The 22,338-nt window shown below is 37.9% G+C and overlaps 1 pseudogene; it reads left to right on the forward strand.

Moving 5' to 3' along the window:
- Positions 1-22,338, forward strand: part of LOC140244354 (ATP-binding cassette sub-family C member 12-like) — a 126,575-nt pseudogene that overhangs the window by 38,895 nt on the left and 65,342 nt on the right.

Here is a 22,338-nt window from a genome sequence, read left to right on the forward strand (position 1 = left end):
ATTATGCAATAGTGTAGACAGAGAGATGAAATAAAGACGACGATGATCTGTGCATCATCAAATCAGGGAATTGTCAAGTCAAACAAATAAATCGACGCGTATGTAATTCATTTCAATTGAACTCAACAAAAGGTAAGACAAATACAAAGTACTAACAGACTAATACATTCAATAAAATCATATTAGCAGTGATTTGTAAGGAATATAATCATAAGGTTTGATGAAAAAAAAATATATATATACTGTATAATACGTGTAGATATATTTCACAGTTTTATGTGATCTGTTTCAGATTGTTACAGGACCTATAGTTAATACCGTGAGATTTTATCATTCTAGAATACCTATTATCGATGAAAGTGGGCCTTACAGTCATCTATATTGTTTATTTGTGAAAGCAAGCATTAAAGCATGTCCATGTCACAATGTCTACTGCATATGCGTATTATCACACTAGTACTTTACGACGTTTTATATGCTTGAAATCAAATGTAAAAGTAATGGCAGATAGATAATTGATTTCGGTTGTATGTTAAGAAAAGATATGTTTCTTGCCTGTCCTTTTTAACCAAAATAAACGCAATCTAACGTATCCGATGTAATAATGCTATATAAGATCGTGTACGTTGCCTTAAAAGATTCTAAGTTGCCTTAAAAGATTCTGAGTATAAATCTTACCTTGTTTAACCCACCGATTCTGAGATACACTTGTAACCCATATCCTCACTACCATCGCTTTCGACGCTCACACTGAAATTGAATAATGTGTGAATCAGGGAAATAGACGTTCATATAATATGACCTGACGTGAACTTTTATTGCAATAAAATGATCAGTAGGGAACAAGGAAATTATCACTCTACATTGGGTATATTGAACGGGCTCATTTGGAGTGGGATAAAAAGAAACAACGAAAAAATGAGTCATATACGTACTTGATTAGGGGCAACAAGGAGCTATAACTATTTTGCTCAAATAAGGAGGGTATCTTGGAATACAATTTTGCCTGGTACCTTCATGTTCACATAAATCTATGTGTCGCTTCAGAATTTTATCTGCCGTATTATGTTTACATGGGATCACATTCTGGTAATGAAAATATCGTCCGTATGCTCAGCGCCACTGAAATGACTCATCTAGAATCATTCTGGGCAAGAATTATCATTATTTTCATAGATTAATAAACAGTCCGATAAACGTGTTTGCGTGCATGATGTCGCAAATAAAAGTTGCGAACGAGGACATTTCGTTATGGCTGAGTTTTATGATCAGTCGAGGCAGTATGAATGTAAGCACAGACGTGTGATGCCCGTGTCTGCAGTTCTTAAAGTGCAGATTCACTCCTTTCAAAACGGCGTCAATAACTTTTTTTTTTCTCCATAATCTTTTATTGATTCCATATTCAATACAATTTCATGATAAATCGAATCATATATATTACAGAATTCACGATTTAACAAAACACAATTATAATGAAATCAAACCAAGCTGTACTTCAGCAGGAACAGTGCATTAGCAAAGGAAATACAATTCACCGAGAAAAAAACAACAACAACATACACTGCTTACTTGCTTTCATTAAAATCAAATGGATCTGTCCTTTTAACATGACAGCGCATTCATAAAAAAAAAAAAAAGTATTTATATTAAATGGAGCTGTACTTTCAGCGGCACGGTAACGGTGCTTCATACAGAGAAATATTTAACACATCAATATGTACCCAAATAAAATCGATATACAATCAAATGGAATCGATATTCCCGTTAATCACCCCCTCCCCCTCCCCCTCCCCCTCCCCCCTCCCTCTCTCTCCCCTCTACCCTTCCCCTCCCTTCCCCCCTTCCCCGTGGGGGAAGTTGTAAAATCAAATGAACATACTGTAGTGATTTTATTAAAAATAAGACCTAAAATTGCACACGTCTTCAAGAAAGAATGATATAATCAGCAACCATAAATGCAAATTAGATGAGATGATGACGTCATAGCTTCACAAGTCTCCCATCGACGTCCTGAAAAAGCTTAACTCAATTTGCTATTTTTGCATGAATTAAAAACAAAAAAAAAGTCTTGTTGCAGTAGCAAAGCAATAGTTATTTCTAGGTGAAAGGTTTGTATGTTAAGTTATTGACGAGAGACATAATTTTTCCATTTGCTTTTTCGCACAATCCAACGGAAGAGGCGATGACATCATCATATCATTTAATTTGCGCATATGGTCGCGACTAATGTCACTACGGATGAAGGTGTGTGAAACGGCAAAATGCTATAAATATCTTACGTCATGTCCAATTTTGATGATACTTCTACCATTACTTGAGTTTATTTATTGAGGTTAAAAACTTTTATTTAGTGTGTGTGTTTTGTTTTGTTTTGTTTTGTTTTTTGCAGCTTTTTAGTGAACAGAATTTTCCATAAAAATACATATTCGGTTTACAAGATGTGGTGAAAATAAAGGTATATGTATATACATCGTGATTTAACTTATCATGAAATATGAAACAGGCCTATCATACAGGTAGGCCTACTCCAGTTAAATCGAAGTCATCGGGACCTGCAGTTTTGTTTTGTTTTGTTTTGTTTTTTGTTTTTTTTTGGGGGGGGGGTTGTGTGTGTGGGTCGTTTTTTTGTTTTTTTTTTTTCGTTACGTCGAAATTTCGTTATAGCCAAATAGACATAAAGTGTATAGAGATACTATACTAATTTTGGAACATGAATTTTACTTTGATGTATTAGTATCCGAAATTTCGTTCTAACCGTGTTCGTTATAACGGGAGTGCACTGTAATCAATGAGCAATATAGATTGTATTTTCTACAGCGGAATGTTTGATAGATGCTTGCGCCAGCCTTGTGTTGAACATGGCGCGGCATTGCTCTTTACGCACTCGCTGTATTTGAGACGCGGTGACTATCGCACATCGGGAGCCTTGAACACAATATGAAATGTTCACACAATTTTTGTTCTTTTGTATTCTCCATTCAAGGCTTTCACCTTGTTGAGTCTATTCATGGGTCTGTCCGTTTGTCTATACATGTTGCCAACTGCCGTGAAACCACTCGTCGAGTCAAAAATCGGCGCGAAGAGAATCAAGGTGAGGGCGCCCTGTGTTTGAACATATACACTTTCTAATATTTGATTTGGACACGGAAAACATTAAGAAATATCTTCGTTTTTAAGATGAATAGATCAAACCAGATAGTCACGATACTGGTATAAGAAAGACTTTCAGGCCTACTCAGAGATGTGTGTAGATAACTGTTTTGAAAAATAATAACTAGAGAGAAAGACGGCCCCTTTGGTAAGTTGATTTTGAATTTTGAATCAGGAGTTGTGATATGTTTTTAAGTTGTTGCTAAGCATGCTAAGGAAGCCATGAATACTTATAAGCAATCAGGCTGTAGAACGAAGGCTGATATCGTTGGGCGTAATCAATCAGGAAAAATCCATTCTGACGACCATATTATCTCTCTTCTCCTCCACCGCCATTGTAGTCGCTTCTACTGCAAAAGGAATCGTCCGTCACGGTCGAACAGCCCGGCGACAAAGACATCGCTATTAAGGTGACCGATGCCTCTTTGACGTGGACCGACCCCGAAGCTCCAAGGGACATCGAGCATTCCGATGACGACGACCTGGTCAACGAGGCTGCGGGGCGGAGGCATCAGTCGCCCAGTGCTTCTAGGGAAGCACGAGAAAGGGCGTCGTCGTCGGGGCGAGATGAAAGCGAGGACGCGCTGCTCGACCTCATCAAGTCACCGAAATGGGAACTCCGCGATATCAGTCTCACCGCGGAGAAGGTAAGTTGCCATAGCAACAGGGAACAAAGATGATGTTTGCTTTCGCAGGATGTGAATGCACTTACACGTCGCGTTTTGTTCGTATGTTGCCTTTTCTGTTTTTTGAAGCAGGGTACGTGCACCTGTGCTTATGGACTGGAACGAAACGATCCTACAGTAAGTCTGCAATGAAAGGATTTGAATATACGAATGAATAGATTTGTATACAGATAAAGGGGAAGGGAGAAAGAAGGATTGATAGTTAAACATATTAAGTGAATTAGAAGCTTCAGATAAGCAACTAGACGAGTAAGATGAATAAGTTAAGATTGTGTAGTACGAAAGTACGAAGAACGCGATAATAGTGAAATGCACATCGTGAACAAAATATGCAAATCGCATTGCTACTTATACCGATTGATGTTGCATAATATTTTGACTCCTTTATTGTGTATCTCGATTAGCAGCTTTGTACCCTATCTATCATGACGTGTTTTTCTTTGTTGTTGTTGTTGTTGGTTTTTTTTTTTTTTTTTTCCTGTTTCTTGCATCTAGACCCTGGATTTAGTAGTTGAGCTACCTGGTACGTGGTTAAGAGTTAGATATTAGGGAGAAAAAAACATGATCTGAGCGTGCGCAGTAGCGCGGATCAAGTTAATGCGCACGCTCAGATCATGTTTTTTTTTTCTCTTTGAACGTCCGCGCGTCTAAAATCTAAAGCTCCCTAATATATTTCTTGAGACGTATTCAACACGAACAACTGAAGCCAAATACCATCAAACCAAAGATCTAAGGATGTTCGTCACAGTTGTTTACCACTTTTTTTTTTCAAAAGATTCATAAGTGCTTCTTGTTGTTCCAGTGATGGCATATAATATGCCCTTTATTTGATTTGAACGCCGTAACCGACATATAGGTAATTGATTGAATATCGAAAGAAATCAACATTGGTCCTCAACTTTCTTATCTTTGTAGTAATAGTTACGAAAAGTGGTAAGTTCGTGGACACTGAATCTTATTCTGGATAAAGTATTAGTCTAATTTTCATTCATTAAATATGGAATATATTTGTTTCTTGAAAGGGCAAACTAATTGGAGTATGCGGCAGTACGGGCAGTGGGAAGAGTTCGCTGCTCTCGGCAATTCTTAACCAGATGTACTGCGTGAAGGGCAAAGTGGAGCGGGCGGGGAGCATCGCGTATGCCTCACAGCAGGCGTGGATCATGAACGCCAGCGTGAGAGACAACATCGTGTTCAATCACCCCTTCGACAGCACGCGCTACCACCAAGCCGTCTTCGCCTGTTCGCTTCGACCTGACTTCAAGATTCTGACGCATGGCGATTGCACAGAAGTAAGGTTTAGCTTAATTACATAGTAACGGCCGTGTACTGAGTTTTCCCCTTTGAACACTGTTGAAGAAGGCACTTTGCAACACTTGAGGCTGAAATATTGCAGCTACTTTGGTAGCAACGTAACAAGTTTTACAGATATCATAACTGCCATGATGTCTCATTTCTTCTCAGGTTGGTGAGCGCGGAATAAACCTGAGTGGGGGACAAAAACAGAGAATAAGCCTGGCACGCGCCCTCTACGCCGACCGTGACATTTATCTCCTTGACGACCCGCTTAGCGCGGTCGATGCACACGTGGGTCTACACATCTTCAAGCACTGCATCAAGGAGGCTTTGCGCGGGAAAACAACGATCTTTGTCACTCACCAGCTACAGGTAAGAACGCTGAAGCTTTGTGTGACAAATTTCTTGTTAGGTGATACGCTATCAGCGTATCACCTATTGTGATTGTCAAAATCTCTCTTTATTTCTTTTTAGGTGATACGCTATCAGCGTATCACCTATTGTGATTGTCAAAATCTCTCTTTATTAGGTGATACGCTTTTAGCGTATCACCTATTGTGATTGTCAAAATCTGTCTTTTTTCTTATTAGGTGATACGCTTTTAGCGTATCACCTATTGTGATTGTCAAAATCTGTCTTTTTTCTTATTAGGTGATACGCTATCAGCGTATCACCTATTGTGATTGTCAAAATCTGTCTTTTTTCTTATTCTTCTTTCTTTCTGGCCTATTTTGTGTCGTCAATATCTCAAGAATGACATTACGGAGTAACATGACATTTTCAGTCAACATGTCTCATGACAATATCTAGCCACAATAAGGTTTTCATGACAGTAACGTATCTATGACGTCATCTAGGCGCCATTTTGTGATTTTCGGACCATGTTACATGATCGATCATAACTTCATAACTAAAGGTCCTTTCTGTATCAGTTTTTGTGGACATAAAGTTCAGGTCACGCTCTATCTTTCTTTCTCAGATGCTAATTACCTAGGACGTCATCTAGGACGCGTAAGCGCGCGTCAAACATTTAAAAGGCTCAAAACAACTTTCCAATGGGAAATCTCGAAGTTTCAGACAATTTTAAGCGTTTCAAACAATTTTGCGCGTGCGCGTCCGTCCGCGCATTTTCGCGCGCACAGCGCGTCAGTAACATGAAAATGCACATTTTTTGACTGATCTGGATTCCTGATACTTTGAGTAACAATATCCATTGATTTCTGATAGATTTTGACAAATAACAAAGCAATGCACTGGCGTCAAAGTTGAAATTTCGCGTGCGCATCTATGTGCAAATATAGTGAAAAAACATGTCTTTGTTTATTTCGCCATAGCTCTTTAAAACGTCAGGTGACCCTATGTTTTTATTGCATATTACAAAAGCATATGAATTGAAAATAACGTTTTAAGTATCATCATATCCATAATTAAAATATGACGTCATCATATCGTCATCTGAAATCAAAAAAGTGGAATTAATTTTTTTAAGGTACTGTTTCTGACATTCATTTGCTCGTATCTCTGTTGTTTAAGCTCAATATTATCCCAAATTCAGATATGTTGTACTTTGAACATTTGCCTTTTAAGTCCATGTCATGCTTTTGATATTTGATGACGTCATCATACCTTAAATTGTGATTAAAGGTAAAGACGCAAAATCGGACAAGTTTACGTGTATTGTCTATGGGAGGTGATTTTTTTTAAAAGCATCAATTGACTTAACAACGTTTAAGCACCTTTATCTCAGCTGATTTTGCTTCATTTCCTCTGAAACTTTAATATGTTGTAGCTGAGACAATAAGCTGCAGTAATCATGCATTTTATTCTTTGAAATCTCCTCATCAGATTGACAATTTTGCAGTTTAAAACTGAAAATGAAAATGGAATGTGGACAAAACGATTCCCCATGTATCTTTCACATACATAAGTTTACGTTCCCCATATTTTCTCGTCGAGACGTATGGCCGAGTGGTTAAAGGCGCCGTCTCAGAGACGTGAGATTGCGGGTTCGAACCCCACAAGATCACGAAACATTTTTTTTTTTATTTTACTTTTTTTCTTCAATTTTGTATTTCATATTCGTCCATGTAGAAATCACGTTCGTATATAAACGCACCTATACACACACACAGACACACACACACGCCATATCCCTCTTTTTTGTGTGTTGGAGACCACATTGCTTCGACTGCAGCAACATTTTGCAGGTTGACTTTGTCAAACCGATCATAGTATGTAATGACGACGACTGAGGTGTTGTACTTTGAACAATTGTCTTTCAAGACGATGTCATTGTTTTGTAATTTGATGACGTCATTACACTGAAAATTATGATTAAAGGCAAGGTATCAAAACCAGCCGATTATAGGTTTTATGTCTGCGGGACGTATTTTTCCCAAGTTGCCAGAAATGGCATAGTGACCTCAGTCGTTACAGGGCCGCTTCTCCGTCTAGCAATGCAATAGATGTTCACCAGGCCACGTTAGTTGAGTGGGCATTGACTTTCCCCCTGTTATATCTATACATTGTTTTTTTTTTTTTTGTCTTACCATTTCCGTGGATGACCCGTGGCCGAGTGGTTACAGAAACGGTTTCGCATGCACGCTCAATATAAGTTCAAGGTGCCTATATCACATTCTTTTCTTTGTCGATCACAGATGACCGTCATCTGATGACCACAAGCGTATCACCTAACTCGTCCTCAATGTGACGAGTTTTCATGTCTCGTTCTTCTTTCTTTCTGGCCTATTTTGTGTCGTCAATATCTCAAGAATGACATTACGGAGTAACATGACATTTTCAGTCAACATGTCTCATGACAATATCTAGCCACAATAAGGTTTTCATGACAGTAACGTATCTATGACGTCATCTAGGCGCCATTTTGTGATTTTCGGACCATGTTACATGATCGATCATAACTTCATAACTAAAGGTCCTTTCTGTATCAGTTTTTGTGGACATAAAGTTCAGGTCACGCTCTATCTTTCTTTCTCTGATGCTAATTACCTAGGACGTCATCTAGGACGCGTAAGCGCGCGTCAAACATTTAAAAGGCTCAAAACAACTTTCCAATGGGAAATCTCGAAGTTTCAGACAATTTTAAGCGTTTCAAACAATTTTGCGCGTGCGCGTCCGTCCGCGCATTTTCGCGCGCACAGCGCGTCAGTAACATGAAAATGCACATTTTTTGACTGATCTGGATTCCTGGTACTTTGAGTAACAATATCCATTGATTTCTGATCGATTTTGACAAATAACAAAGCAATGCACTGGCGTCAAAGTTGAAATTTCGCGTGCGCATCTATGTGCAAATATAGTGAAAAAACATGTCTTTGTTTATTTCGCCATAGCTCTTTAAAACGTCAGGTGACCCTATGTTTTTATTGCATATTACAAAAGCATATGAATTGAAAATAACGTTTCAAGTATCATTATTTCCATAATTACAATATGACGTCATCATATCGTCATCTGAAATCAAAAAAGTGGAATTATTTTTTTTAAGGTACTGTTTCTGACATTCATTTGCTCGTATCTCTGTTGTTTAAGCTCAATATTATCCCAAATTCAGATATGTTGTACTTTGAACATTTGCCTTTTAAGTCCATGTCATGCTTTTGATATTTGATGACGTCATCATACCTTAAATTGTGATTAAAGGTAAAGACGCAAAATCGGACAAGTTTACGTGTATTGTCTATGGGAGGTGATTTTTTTTTAAAGCATCAATTGACTTAACAACGTTTAGGCACCTTTATCTCAGCTGATTTTGCTTCATTTCCTCTGAAACTTTAATATGTTGTAGCTGAGACAATAAGCTGCAGTAATCATGCATTTTATTCTTTGAAATCTCCTCATCAGATTGACAATTTTGCAGTTTAAAACTGAAAATGAAAATGGAATGTGGACAAAACGATTCCCCATGTATCTTTCACATACATAAGTTTACGTTCCCCATATTTTCTCGTCGAGACGTATGGCCGAGTGGTTAAAGGCGCCGTCTCAGAGACGTGAGATTGCGGGTTCGAACCCCACAAGATCACGAAACATTTTTTTTTTATTTTACTTTTTTTTCTTCAATTTTGTATTACATATTCGTCCATGTAGAAATCACGTTCGTATATAAACGCACATATACACACACAGAGACACACACACACGCCATATCCCTCTTTTTTGTGTGTTGGAGACCACATTGCTTCGACTGCAGCAACATTTTGCAGGTTGACTTTGTCAAACCGATCATAGTATGTAATGACGACGACTGAGGTGTTGTACTTTGAACAATTGTCTTTCAAGACGATGTCATTGTTTTGTAATTTGATGACGTCATTACACTGAAAATTGTGATTAAAGGCAAGGTATCAAAACCAGCCGATTATAGGTTTTATGTCTGCGGGACGTATTTTTCCCAAGTTGCCAGAAATGGCATAGAGACCTCAGTCGTTACAGGGCCGCTTCTCCGTCTAGCAATGCAATAGATGTTCACCAGGCCACGTTAGTTGAGTGGGCATTGACTTTCCCCCTGTTATATCTATACATTGTTTTTTTTTTTTTTTTTTGTCTTACCATTTCCGTGGATGACCCGTGGCCGAGTGGTTACAGAAACGGTTTCGCATGCACGCTCAATATAACTTCAAGGTGCCTATATCACATTCTTTTCTTTGTCGATCACAGATGACCGTCATCTGATGACCACAAGCGTATCACCGAACTCGTCCTCAATGTGACGAGTTTTCATGTCTCGTTCTTCTTTCTTTCTGGCCTATTTTGTGTCGTCAATATCTCAAGAATGACATTACGGAGTAACATGACATTTTCAGTCAACATGTCTCATGACAATATCTAGCCACAATAAGGTTTTCATGACAGTAGCGTATCTATGACGTCATCTAGGCGCCATTTTGTGATTTTCGGACCATGTTACATGATCGATCATAACTTCATAACTAAAGGTCCTTTCTGTATCAGTTTTTGTGGACATTAAGTTCAGGTCACGCTCTATCTTTCTTTCTCTGATGCTAATTACCTAGGACGTCATCTAGGACGCGTAAGCGCGCGTCAAACATTTAAAAGGCTCAAAACAACTTTCCAATGGGAAATCTCGAAGTTTCAGACAATTTTAAGCGTTTCAAGCAATTTTGCGCGTGCGCGTCCGTCCGCGCATTTTCGCGCGCACAGCGCGTCAGTAACATGAAAATGCACATTTTTTGACTGATTTGGATTCCTGATACTTTGAGTAACAATATCCATTGATTTCTGATCGATTTTGACAAATAACAAAGCAATGCACTGGCGTCAAAGTTGAAATTTCGCGTGCGCATCTATGTGCAAATATAGTGAAAAAACATGTCTTTGTTTATTTCGCCATAGCTCTTTAAAACGTCAGGTGACCCTATGTTTTTATTGCATATTACAACAGCATATGAATTGAAAATAACGTTTCAAGTATCATTATTTCCATAATTACAATATGACGTCATCATATCGTCATCTGAAATCAAAAAAGTGGAATTAATTTTTTTAGGTACTGTTTCTGACATTCATTTGCTCATATCTCTGTTGTTTAAGCTCAATATTATCCCAAATTCAGATATGTTGTACTTTGAACATTTGCCTTTTAAGTCCATGTCATGCTTTTGATATTTGATGACGTCATCATACCTTAAATTGTGATTAAAGGTAAAGACGCAAAATCGGACAAGTTTACGTGTATTGTCTATGGGAGGTGATTTTTTTTAAAAGCATCAATTGACTTAACAACGTTTAAGCACCTTTATCTCAGCTGATTTTGCTTCATTTCCTCTGAAACTTTAATATGTTGTAGCTGAGACAATAAGCTGCAGTAATCATGCATTTTATTCTTTGAAATCTCCTCATCAGATTGACAATTTTGCAGTTTAAAACTGAAAATGAAAATGGAATGTGGACAAAACGATTCCCCATGTATCTTTCACATACATAAGTTTACGTTCCCCATATTTTCTCGTCGAGACGTATGGCCGAGTGGTTAAAGGCGCCGTCTCAGAGACGTGAGATTGCGGGTTCGAACCCCACAAGATCACGAAACATTTTTTTTTTATTTTACTTTTTTTCTTCAATTTTGTATTACATATTCGTCCATGTAGAAATCACGTTCGTATATAAACGCACCTATACACACACACAGACACACACACACGCCATATCCCTCTTTTTTGTGTGTGTTGGAGACCACATTGCTTCGACTGCAGCAACATTTTGCAGGTTGACTTTGTCAAACCGATCATAGTATGTAATGACGACGACTGAGGTGTTGTACTTTGAACAATTGTCTTTCAAGACGATGTCATTGTTTTGTAATTTGATGACGTCATTACACTGAAAATTGTGATTAAAGGCAAGGTATCAAAACCAGCCGATTATAGGTTTTATGTCTGCGGGACGTATTTTTCCCAAGTTGCCAGAAATGGCATAGTGACCTCAGTCGTTACAGGGCCGCTTCTCCGTCTAGCAATGCAATAGATGTTCACCAGGCCACGTTAGTTGAGTGGGCATTGACTTTCCCCCTGTTATATCTACACATTGCTTTTTTTTTTTTTGTCTTACCATTTCCGTGGATGACCCGTGGCCGAGTGGTTACAGAAACGGTTTCGCATGCACGTTCAATATAACTTCAAGGTGCCTATATCACATTCTTTTCTTTGTCGATCACAGATGACCGTCATCTGATGACCACAAGCGTATCACCTAACTCGTCCTCAATGTGACGAGTTTTCATGTCTCGTTTCTTTTTATTAGGTGATACGCTATCAGCGTATCACCTATTGTGATTGTCAAAATCTCTCTTTATTTCTTTTTATTCTTCTTTCTTTCTGGACAATTTTGTGTCATCAATATCTCAAGAGTGACATTACAGAATGACATGACATTTTCAGGGAACATGTCTCATGACAATATCTAGCCACAATAAGGTTTTCATGACAGTAACATGTCTATGACGTCATCTAGGCGCCATTTTGTGATTTTCGGACCATGTTACATGATCGATCATAACTTCATAAATAAAGGTCATTTCTGTATCATTTTCGGTGGACATTAAGTTCAGGTCACGCTCTATCTTACATTTTAATGCTAATTACCTAGGACATTATTACGCGCGCGTACGCGCGCGTCAAACTTTTAAAAGGCTCAAAACAACTTACCAATGGGAAATCTCGAAGTTTCAGACAATTTTAAGCGTTTCGCGCGTTCGCGTCCGTCCGCACATTTTCGCGCGTAGTGCGCGTAAGCAACATGAAAATGCACATTTTTTGACAGATTTGGATTCCTGATACATTAAGCAACAATATCCATTGATTTCCGATCAATTTTGACCTATAACAAAGGAATGCGTTGGCGGCAAAGTTGAAATTTCGTGTGCGCGTCTATGTGCAAATATAGCGAAAAACATGTCTTTGTTTATTTCGCCATAGCTCTTTAAAACGTCTGGTTACCCTATGTTTTTATTGCATATTACAAAAGTATATGAATTGTAAGTAACATTCCAAGTATCAGTATTGCCAGGAATACGCGATGACGTCATCATATCGTCATTTTAAATCAAAAAAGTGGAATTGATTTTTTTGAGGTACTGTTTCTGACATTCATTTGCTCGTATCCCTGTTGTTTAAGCTCAATATTACCCCAAATTCAGATATGTTGCACTTTGAACATTTGCCTTTCAAGGCCATGTGATGGTTTTGAAATATGATGACGTCATCATACTAGAAATTGTGATTAAAGGTAAAGACTCAAAATCAGACAAGTTTACGTGTTATGTCTATGGGAGGTGATTTTTTTTTAAACCATGCATTGACTTGACAACGTTTAAGCACCTTTACCTCATCTGATTTTACTCCATTTCCTCTGAAATATAAATATGTTGTAGCTGAGACAACAAGCTTTAGTAATCATGCATTTTATGTTTTCAAATCTCCTCATCAGGTTGACAATTTTGCAATTTAAAACTGAAAATGAGAATGCAATCTGTACGGAACGATTCCCAATTTTTCTTTGCAACTGTATATTGATCGAATCCTCGCTGCCACTTGTGGGAAGTTGAATAGCGCCATCACAAGTCAACACTGTCACGATAGTATTTAGATTTAAGTTTCGCACTCGATCTTCAGGACAGCCATGTGGCATAATCGGTTAGCGCGCTGGTTGTTCATAACGCCATACCGGAAGGCGAGAGGTTCGACTCCCGCAGGACTTTTATCCGTTCTTTCTTCTTTTTTTTTCTCTTTTTTTTTTCGGCAGTTCAGCTTTACTCCGATGTCATTTATCGTATTACTTTATCAAGTGTACGTAACCCGTGAACACGGCTGCTCTATTTCCCTTGTTTTGTATGAGTTTGGAGATTGGGTTTGCTTCATTAATTTTGTCACACTTAATGTTGTAAATTGCCCCTTGTTACAGTGTCCCGCTTGCCACCTTTCGTTTGCTCTTTCCTTTTCTCTTCATTTTTTATTGTTATACTGTAACAGGATAGGTAGGAACATGTATGTTTAAATAACTTGCAGGAATGGGAGCTGAATTGCTTAACTCTAGTCCAGGTGTATGGCGTCTCGCTCATCTCTTTGAAATTCCAGGTTGTTATATTGTTTGACCCAATAACGAAGTTGTAGACAGGTTATATGTTGTTATAGAGGTATCTTGTGCCACATGAATGGAAAGCATCACTGTTTAGTAGTAGTAATGAACTTTTTCATGTTGTATATGGTATAAATATTTAAGATAAATATATATATATATATATACATATATATATATATATATATAAATAAAAAAAGATTAAAGATAAATTTCACATCCAATCTTCGGTACAGCCGTGTGGCTTTATAGTCACTTAGCGCGCTGCATGGTCATTATGCACTACCTTAGGACGAGATGTTCGAGACCCGCAGGACGCTATCATTTTTTTCTCTCTCTTTCTTTGTGTTTCTTTTGGCAGTTCAGCTTTATTCCGATCGATGTCATTTATCGTATTATCTTATCAATTATACTACCCCACGACACACAGTCGCTCAAGTTCCTCTTTTTTTTTTGTCGGAGGCTCTAGGTTGGATTTGCTTCATTTATCATACGTATTGTTTAAATTGCCCTTGGTACAGTGCCCCGCTTGCCACCTTTCCTTTTCCCTTTCCTTTTCTCTACGTTTGTTCCTGTTATATTGTCACAAGACAGGTCGGAAAATAATTTGCATAACTCAACTGGAGCAGGAATGGCAACTGAATGAATTAACTCTAGGCCAGGTGTATGGCGTCTCGCTCATCTCTTTGAAATTCCAGGATGTTATTGTTTGACGCAATAACGGAGTTGTAGACAGGTTTTATGTTGCTATAGAGGTATCTTGTGCCACATGAGTAGAAGGCATCACTGTTCAGTAGTAGTACTGAACTTTTTCATGTCCCTCCATGTCAATTATAGTGTGGTTTAAAGGGGTTGTGTGTCTATCTGCCAAAGAAAAGGAATAACTTATTTTCGTCATGGCTGTTTCTCTATACGTAGCCGTAGGTAATGAGTGTTGTTGGTATCTGAGCAGTGAAGAACAGAGCATCAGGCTAAAATCCCCCTTAGTTATACGCGCTAAGCGTTCAATTTGATATATCTTTCTTTATGAAGTCAATCCCTGCTAATGGAGTTACAGAATTATGTTATGACACGTTTCACTGAAAGTTTGTAAAGCAAAGTTTATGGACAAGGCAAGCAATTGTACATGAATATACCTACCATTGATTTCAGAGGGAAATTATGGTATGCATAAATGTAAGGGTATCATTGCTTTGGAATTGCTGAGACAATATGCTTGGCACGAGGGCTTCCACTTCTAATAACTGATCCCTTTGAAGATGTGTCGGTCACGGGTGATCGTCATGATTCATCTTTCACGTAGAAGCTTGCGTTCCACACTCTTGGTTCAAGAAGACTTACCATCATACTTCAAATTGTTATTAAAGGTAAAGACTCAAAATCAGACAAGTTTACGTGTTATCTCTATGGGAGGTGATTTTTTTTTTTATGTGCATTAACTTGACAACGTTTAAGCACCTTTATCTCAGATGATTTTGCTCCATTTCCTCTGTAACTTAAGTGTGTGGTAACTGAGACAATAAGCTGCAGTAATCATGCATGTTATTCTTTGAAATCTCCTTATTAGTTTGACAATTTTGCAGTTTAAAACTGAAAATGAGAATGGAATGTGGACAAAACGATTCCTGATTCATCTTTCACATACATAAGTTTACGTTCCTCTTTTTTTTCTCGTCGAGACGTATGGCCGAGTGGTTAAAGGCGACGTCTCAGAGACGTGAGGTTGCACACGTGCGGGTTCGAACCCCACAAGATCACGAAACAAATTACTTAGCTATTTTACTTTTTTTTTTCTTCAATTTTGTATTACATATATCGTCCATGTAGAAATCACATTCGTATATAAACGCACCTATACACACACACAGACACACACACACACCATATCCCTCTTTTTTGTGTTGGAGACCATATTGCTTCGACTGCTGCAAAATTTTGCAGGCTGACTTTGTCAAACTGATCATAATATGTAATGACGACGACGAAGGTGTTGTACTTTGAACAATTGTCTTTCAAGACCACATCATTGTTTTGTACTTTGATGACGTCATCACACTGAAAATTGTGATTAAAGGCAAGGTATCAAATCCAGCCGATTATAGGTTTTATGTTTACGGCACGTATTTTTCCCAAGTTGCCAGAAATGGCATAGCGACATCAGTAGTTACAAGGCCGCATTTCCGTCTAGCAATGCAATACATGTTCACGCGGCCACGTTGGTTGAGTGGGCATTGACTTTTCTCCCTGTAATATCTATACATTTCTTTTTTGCCTTACCATTTCCGTGGATGTCCCGTGGCCGAGAGGTTAGGGAAACGGTTTTGCATGCAAACTCAATTATAACTTCAAGGTGTCTATATCACATTCTTTTCTTTGTCGATCACAGATGACCGACATCTGATAACCCCAAGCGTATCACCTAACTCGTCAGTCTGACGAGTTTCATATCTCGTTTCTTTTTATTCTTCTTTCTTTCTGGACAATTTTGTGTCATCAATATCTCAAGAGTGACATTACAGAATGACATGACATTTTCAGGGAACATGTCTCATGACAATATCTAGCCACAATAAGGTTTTCATGACAGTAACATGTCTATGACGTCATCTAGGCGCCATTTTGTGATTTTCGGACCATGTTACATGATCGATCATAACTTCATAAATAAAGGTCATTTCTGTATCATTTTCGGTGGACATTAAGTTCAGGTCACGCTCTATCTTACATTTTAATGCTAATTACCTAGGACATTATTACGCGCGCGTACGCGCGCGTCAAACTTTTAAAAGGCTCAAAACAACTTACCAATGGGAAATCTCGAAGTTTCAGACAATTTTAAGCGTTTCGCGCGTTCGCGTCCGTCCGCACATTTTCGCGCGTAGTGCGCGTAAGCAACATGAAAATGCACATTTTTTGACAGATTTGGATTCCTGATACATTAAGCAACAATATCCATTGATTTCCGATCAATTTTGACCTATAACAAAGGAATGCGTTGGCGGCAAAGTTGAAATTTCGTGTGCGCGTCTATGTGCAAATATAGCGAAAAACATGTCTTTGTTTATTTCGCCATAGCTCTTTAAAACGTCTGGTTACCCTATGTTTTTATTGCATATTACAAAAACATATGAATTGGAAATAACGTTTCAAGCATCAATATCTCCATGAATACATTATGACGTCATCATATCATCATCTGAAATGAAAAAAGTGGAATTAAATTTTTTAAGGTACTGTTTCTGACATTCATTTGCTCGTATCTCTGTTGTTTAAGCTCAATATTATCCCAAATTCAGATATGTTGTACTTTGAACATTTGCCTTTCAAGTCCATGTCATAGTTTTGAAATTTGATGACGTCATCATGCTTTAAATTGTGTTTAAAGGTAAAGACGCAAAATCGGACAAGTTTACGTGTTATGTCTATGGGAGGTGATTTTTTTAGAAACCATGCATTGACTTGACAACGTTTAAGCACCTTTATCTCAGCTGATTTTGCTTCATTTCCTCTGAAACTTAAGTATGTTGTAGCTGTGACAATAATCTGCAGTAATCATGCATTTTATGTTTTGAAATCTCCTCATGAGGTTGACAATTTTGCAATTTAAAACTGAAAATGAGAATGGAATGCGGACCAAACGATTCCTGATTCATCTTTCACGTACATAAGTTTACGTTCCTCTAATTTTCTCGTCGAGACGAATGGCCGAGCGGTTAGAGGCGTCGTCTCAGAAACCATGAGGTTGCACACGTACGGGTTCGATCCTCACAAGAGCACGAAAGAAAATAATTATTTTTTTTTTTTACTTTTTTTTTCTTCAATGGAGTACTACACCTTCGTCCATGTAGAAAACACGTTTGCATGTAAACACACCTATACGCACACACTCACACAGTATACCTTTGTTTTGCGTTGGAGACTGCATTACTTCGACTGCTGCAAAATTTTGCAGGCTGGGCTTTTCACACTGATATAGTATATTGTAACAAAATGAAATTTGTTCATATCAATTCAGTAACACAATGTAGTCGTGGTTACTTTGTGCTTATTTACACATGTAACAAGCTATACATTGTAAAAAAGGTATTTGCATTATTCCTTTAAGTCAGTCTTCTGTATTGATGATTATTTTTCAATTAGTGGTTTTTGTGGAGTTTCAGATAGTGATAAAAAGTATGAATGATAAGTGCAGCGATAATTCCTACAGTAAGTTCAAAGTTGTGTTACAGATGTTTGATACATACATTTAGCATTGTGTGTGTGTGTGTGTATACGTGTGTATACAGGTTGGCCATATGACACATTCTAGACAATTAATCTTAATTAGCAAACGTGATCAGCTATGGAACTGAATATGGTACTAATGTATGATGTTAATGATTCTAATTAAACTGTGACGAGTTTAAAGGGATAGCATAACTGTGTGTAAAAATAAGGCAATTATAAGGAAATTTTAGGGGAATTTGATAACCATGCCTATAATAATTTCATACAGGTACTAATGCCTGCCTCATATTTGTGTGATAGATTGTCATGTCAATAGCAAACTGACAACGTACGATGAATGTGTTATATATTGAACAACTGTCTTTCAAGTCCATAATGTTCCTCATATTTTCTTGTCGAGACGTATGGCCGGGTGGTTAAAGGCGACGTCTCAGAGACGTGAGGTTGCGGGTTCGAACCCCACAAGATCACGAAACAAAATACTTAGCTATTTACTGTTTTTTTTCCTCAACTTTGTATTACATATTCGTCCATGTAGAAATCACGTTCGTATATAAACGCACCTATACACACACACAGACACACACACACGCCATATCCCTCTTTTTTGTGTGTTGGAGACCACATTGCTTCGACTGCAGCAAACTTTTGCAGGTTGACTTTGTCAAACCGATCATAGTATGTAATGACGACGACTGAGGTGTTGTCCTTTGAACAATTGTCTTTCAAGACGATGTCATTGTTTATTAATTTGATGACGTCATTACACTGAAAATTATGATTAAAGGCAAGGTATCAAAACCAGCCGATTATAGGTTTTATGTCTGCGGGACGTATTTTTTCCAAGTTGCCAGAAATGGCATAGCGACCTCAGTCGTTACAAGGCCGCTTTTCCGTCTAGCAATGCAATAGATGTTCACACGGCCACGTTAGTTGAGTGGGCATTGACTTTCCCCCTGTTATATCTATACATTGTTTTTTTTTTTTTTTTGTCTTACCATTTCCGTGGATGACCCGTGGCCGAGTGGTTACAAAAACGGTTTCGCAAGCACGCTCAATATAACTTTAAGGTGCCTATATTACATTCTTTTCTTTGTCGATCACAGATGACTGTCATCTGATGACCACAAGCGTATCACCTAACTCGTCCTCAATGTGACGAGTTTTCATGTCTCGTTCTTCTTTCTTTCTGGACAATTTTGTGTCATCAATATCTCAAGAGTGACATTACAGAATGACATGACATTTTCAGGGAACATGTCTCATGACAATATCTAGCCACAATAAGGTTTTCATGACAGTAACATGTCTATGACGTCATCTAGGCGCTATTTTGTGATTTTCGGACCATGTTACATGATCAATCATAACTTCATAAATAAAGGTAATTTCTGTATCATTTTCGGTGGACATTAAGTTCAGGTCACGCTCTATCTTACATTTTAATGCTAATTACCTAGGACATTATTACGCGCGCGTACGCGCGCGTCAAACTTTTAACAGGCTCAAAACAACTTACCAATGGGAAATCTCGAAGTTTCAGACAATTTTAAGCGTTTCGCGCGTTCGCGTCCGTCCGCACATTTTCGCGCGTAGTGCGCGTAAGCAACATGAAAATGCACATTTTTTGACAGATTTGGATTCCTGATACATTAGGCAACAATATCCATTGATTTCCGATCAATTTTGACCTATAACAAAGGAATGCGTTGGCGGCAAAGTTGAAATTTCGTGTGCGCGTCTATGTGCAAATATAGCGAAAAACATGTCTTTGTTTATTTCGCCATAGCTCTTTAAAACGTCTGGTTACCCTATGTTTTTATTGCATATTACAAAAACATATGAATTGGAAATAACGTTTCAAGCATCAATATCTCCATGAATACATTATGACGTCATCATATCATCATCTGAAATAAAAAAAGTGGAATTAAATTTTTTAAGGTACTGTTTCTGACATTCATTTGCTCGTATCTCTGTTGTTTAAGCTCAATATTATCCCAAATTCAGATATGTTGTACTTTGAACATTTGCCTTTCAAGTCCATGTCATAGTTTTGAAATTTGATGACGTCATCATGCTTTAAATTGTGTTTAAAGGTAAAGACGCAAAATCGGACAAGTTTACGTGTTATGTCTATGGGAGGTGATTTTTTTAGAAACCATGCATTGACTTGACAACGTTTAAGCACCTTTATCTCAGCTGATTTTGCTTCATTTCCTCTGAAACTTAAGTATGTTGTAGCTGTGACAATAATCTGCAGTAATCATGCATTTTATTCTTTGAAGTATCCTCATGAGGTTGACAATTTTGCAATTTAAAACTGAAAATGAGAATGGAATGCGGACGAAACGATTCCTGATTCATCTTTCACGTACATAAGTTTACGTTCCTCTAATTTTCTCGTCGAGACGAATGGCCGAGCGGTTAGAGGCGTCGTCTCAGAAATCATGAGGTTGCACACGTACGGGTTCGATCCTCACAAGAGCACGAAAGAAAATAATTATTTTTTTTAACTTTTTTTTTTCTTCAATGGAGTACTACACCTTCGTCCATGTAGAAAACACGTTTCCATGTAAACACACCTATACGCACACACTCACACAGTATACCTTTGTTTTGCGTTGGAGACTGCATTACTTCGACTGCTGCAAAATTTTGCAGGCTGGGCTTTTTAAACTGATATAGTATATTGTAACAAAATGAAATTTGTTCATATCAATTCAGTAACACAATGTAGTCGTGGTTACTTTGTGCTGATTTACACATGTAACAAGCTATACATTGTAAAAAAAGGTATTTGCATTGTTCCTTTAAGTCAGTCTTCTGTATTGATGCTTATGTGTCAATTAGTGGTTTTTGTGGAGTTTCAGATGGTGATAAAAAGTATGAATGATAAGTGCAGCGATAATTCCTACAGTAAGTTCAAAGTTGTGTTACAGATGTTTGATACATACATTTAGCATTGTGTGTGTGTGTGTATACGTGTGTATACAGGTTGGCCATATGACACATTCTAGACAATTAATCCTAATTAATTAGCAAACGTGATCAGCTATGGAACTGAATATGGTACTGATGTATGATGTTAATGATTCTAATTAAACTGTGACGAGTTTAAAGGGATAGCATAACTGTGTGTAAAAATAAGGCAATTATAAGGAAATTTTAGGGGAATTTGATAACCATGCCTATAATAATTTCATACAGGTTATAATACCTGCCTCATATTCGTGTGATAGATAGTCATGTCAATAGCAATCTGACAACGTACGATGAATGTGTTATATATTGAACAACTGTCTTTCAAGTCCATAATGTTCCCCATATTTTCTTGTCGAGACGTATGGCCGAGTGGTTAAAGGCGACGTCTCAGAGACGTGAGGTTGCGGGTTCGAACCCCACAAGATCACGAAACAAAATACTTAGCTATTTACTGTTTTTTTTCCTCAACTTTGTATTACATATTCGTCCATGTAGAAATCACGTTCGTATATAAACGCACCTATACACACACACAGACACACACACACGCCATATCCCTCTTCTTTGTGTGTTGGAGACCACATTGCTTCGACTGCAGCAAACTTTTGCAGGTTGACTTTGTCAAACCGATCATAGTATGTAATGACGACGACTGAGGTGTTGTACTTTGAACAATTGTCTTTCAAGACGATGTCATTGTTTATTAATTTGATGACGTCATTACACTGAAAATTATGATTAAAGGCAAGGTATCAAAACCAGCCGATTATAGGTTTTATGTCTGCGGGACGTATTTTTTCCAAGTTGCCAGAAATGGCATAGCGACCTCAGTCGTTACAAGGCCGCTTTTCCGTCTAGCAATGCAATAGATGTTCACACGGCCACGTTAGTTGAGTGGGCATTGACTTTCCCCCTGTTATATCTATACATTGTTTTTTTTTTTTTTTTTTGTCTTACCATTTCCGTGAATGACCCGTGGCCGAGTGGTTACAAAAACGGTTTCGCAAGCACGCTCAATATAACTTTAAGGTGCCTATATCACATTCTTTTCTTTGTCGATCACAGATGACTGTCATCTGATGACCACAAGCGTATCACCTAACTCGTCCTCAATGTGACGAGTTTTCATGTCTCGTTTCTTTTTATTCTTCTTTCTTTCTGGACAATTTTGTGTCATCAATATCTCAAGAGTGACATTACAGAATGACATGACATTTTCAGGGAACATGTCTCATGACAATATCTAGCCACAATAAGGTTTTCATGACAGTAACATGTCTATGACGTCATCTAGGCGCCATTTTGTGATTTTCGGACCATGTTACATGATCGATCATAACTTCATAAATAAAGGTCATTTCTGTATCATTTTCGGTGG

Source organism: Diadema setosum, chromosome 21, assembly GCF_964275005.1.
Source record: "Diadema setosum chromosome 21, eeDiaSeto1, whole genome shotgun sequence".
Classification (NCBI taxonomy): Eukaryota; Metazoa; Echinodermata; class Echinoidea; order Diadematoida; family Diadematidae; genus Diadema; species Diadema setosum.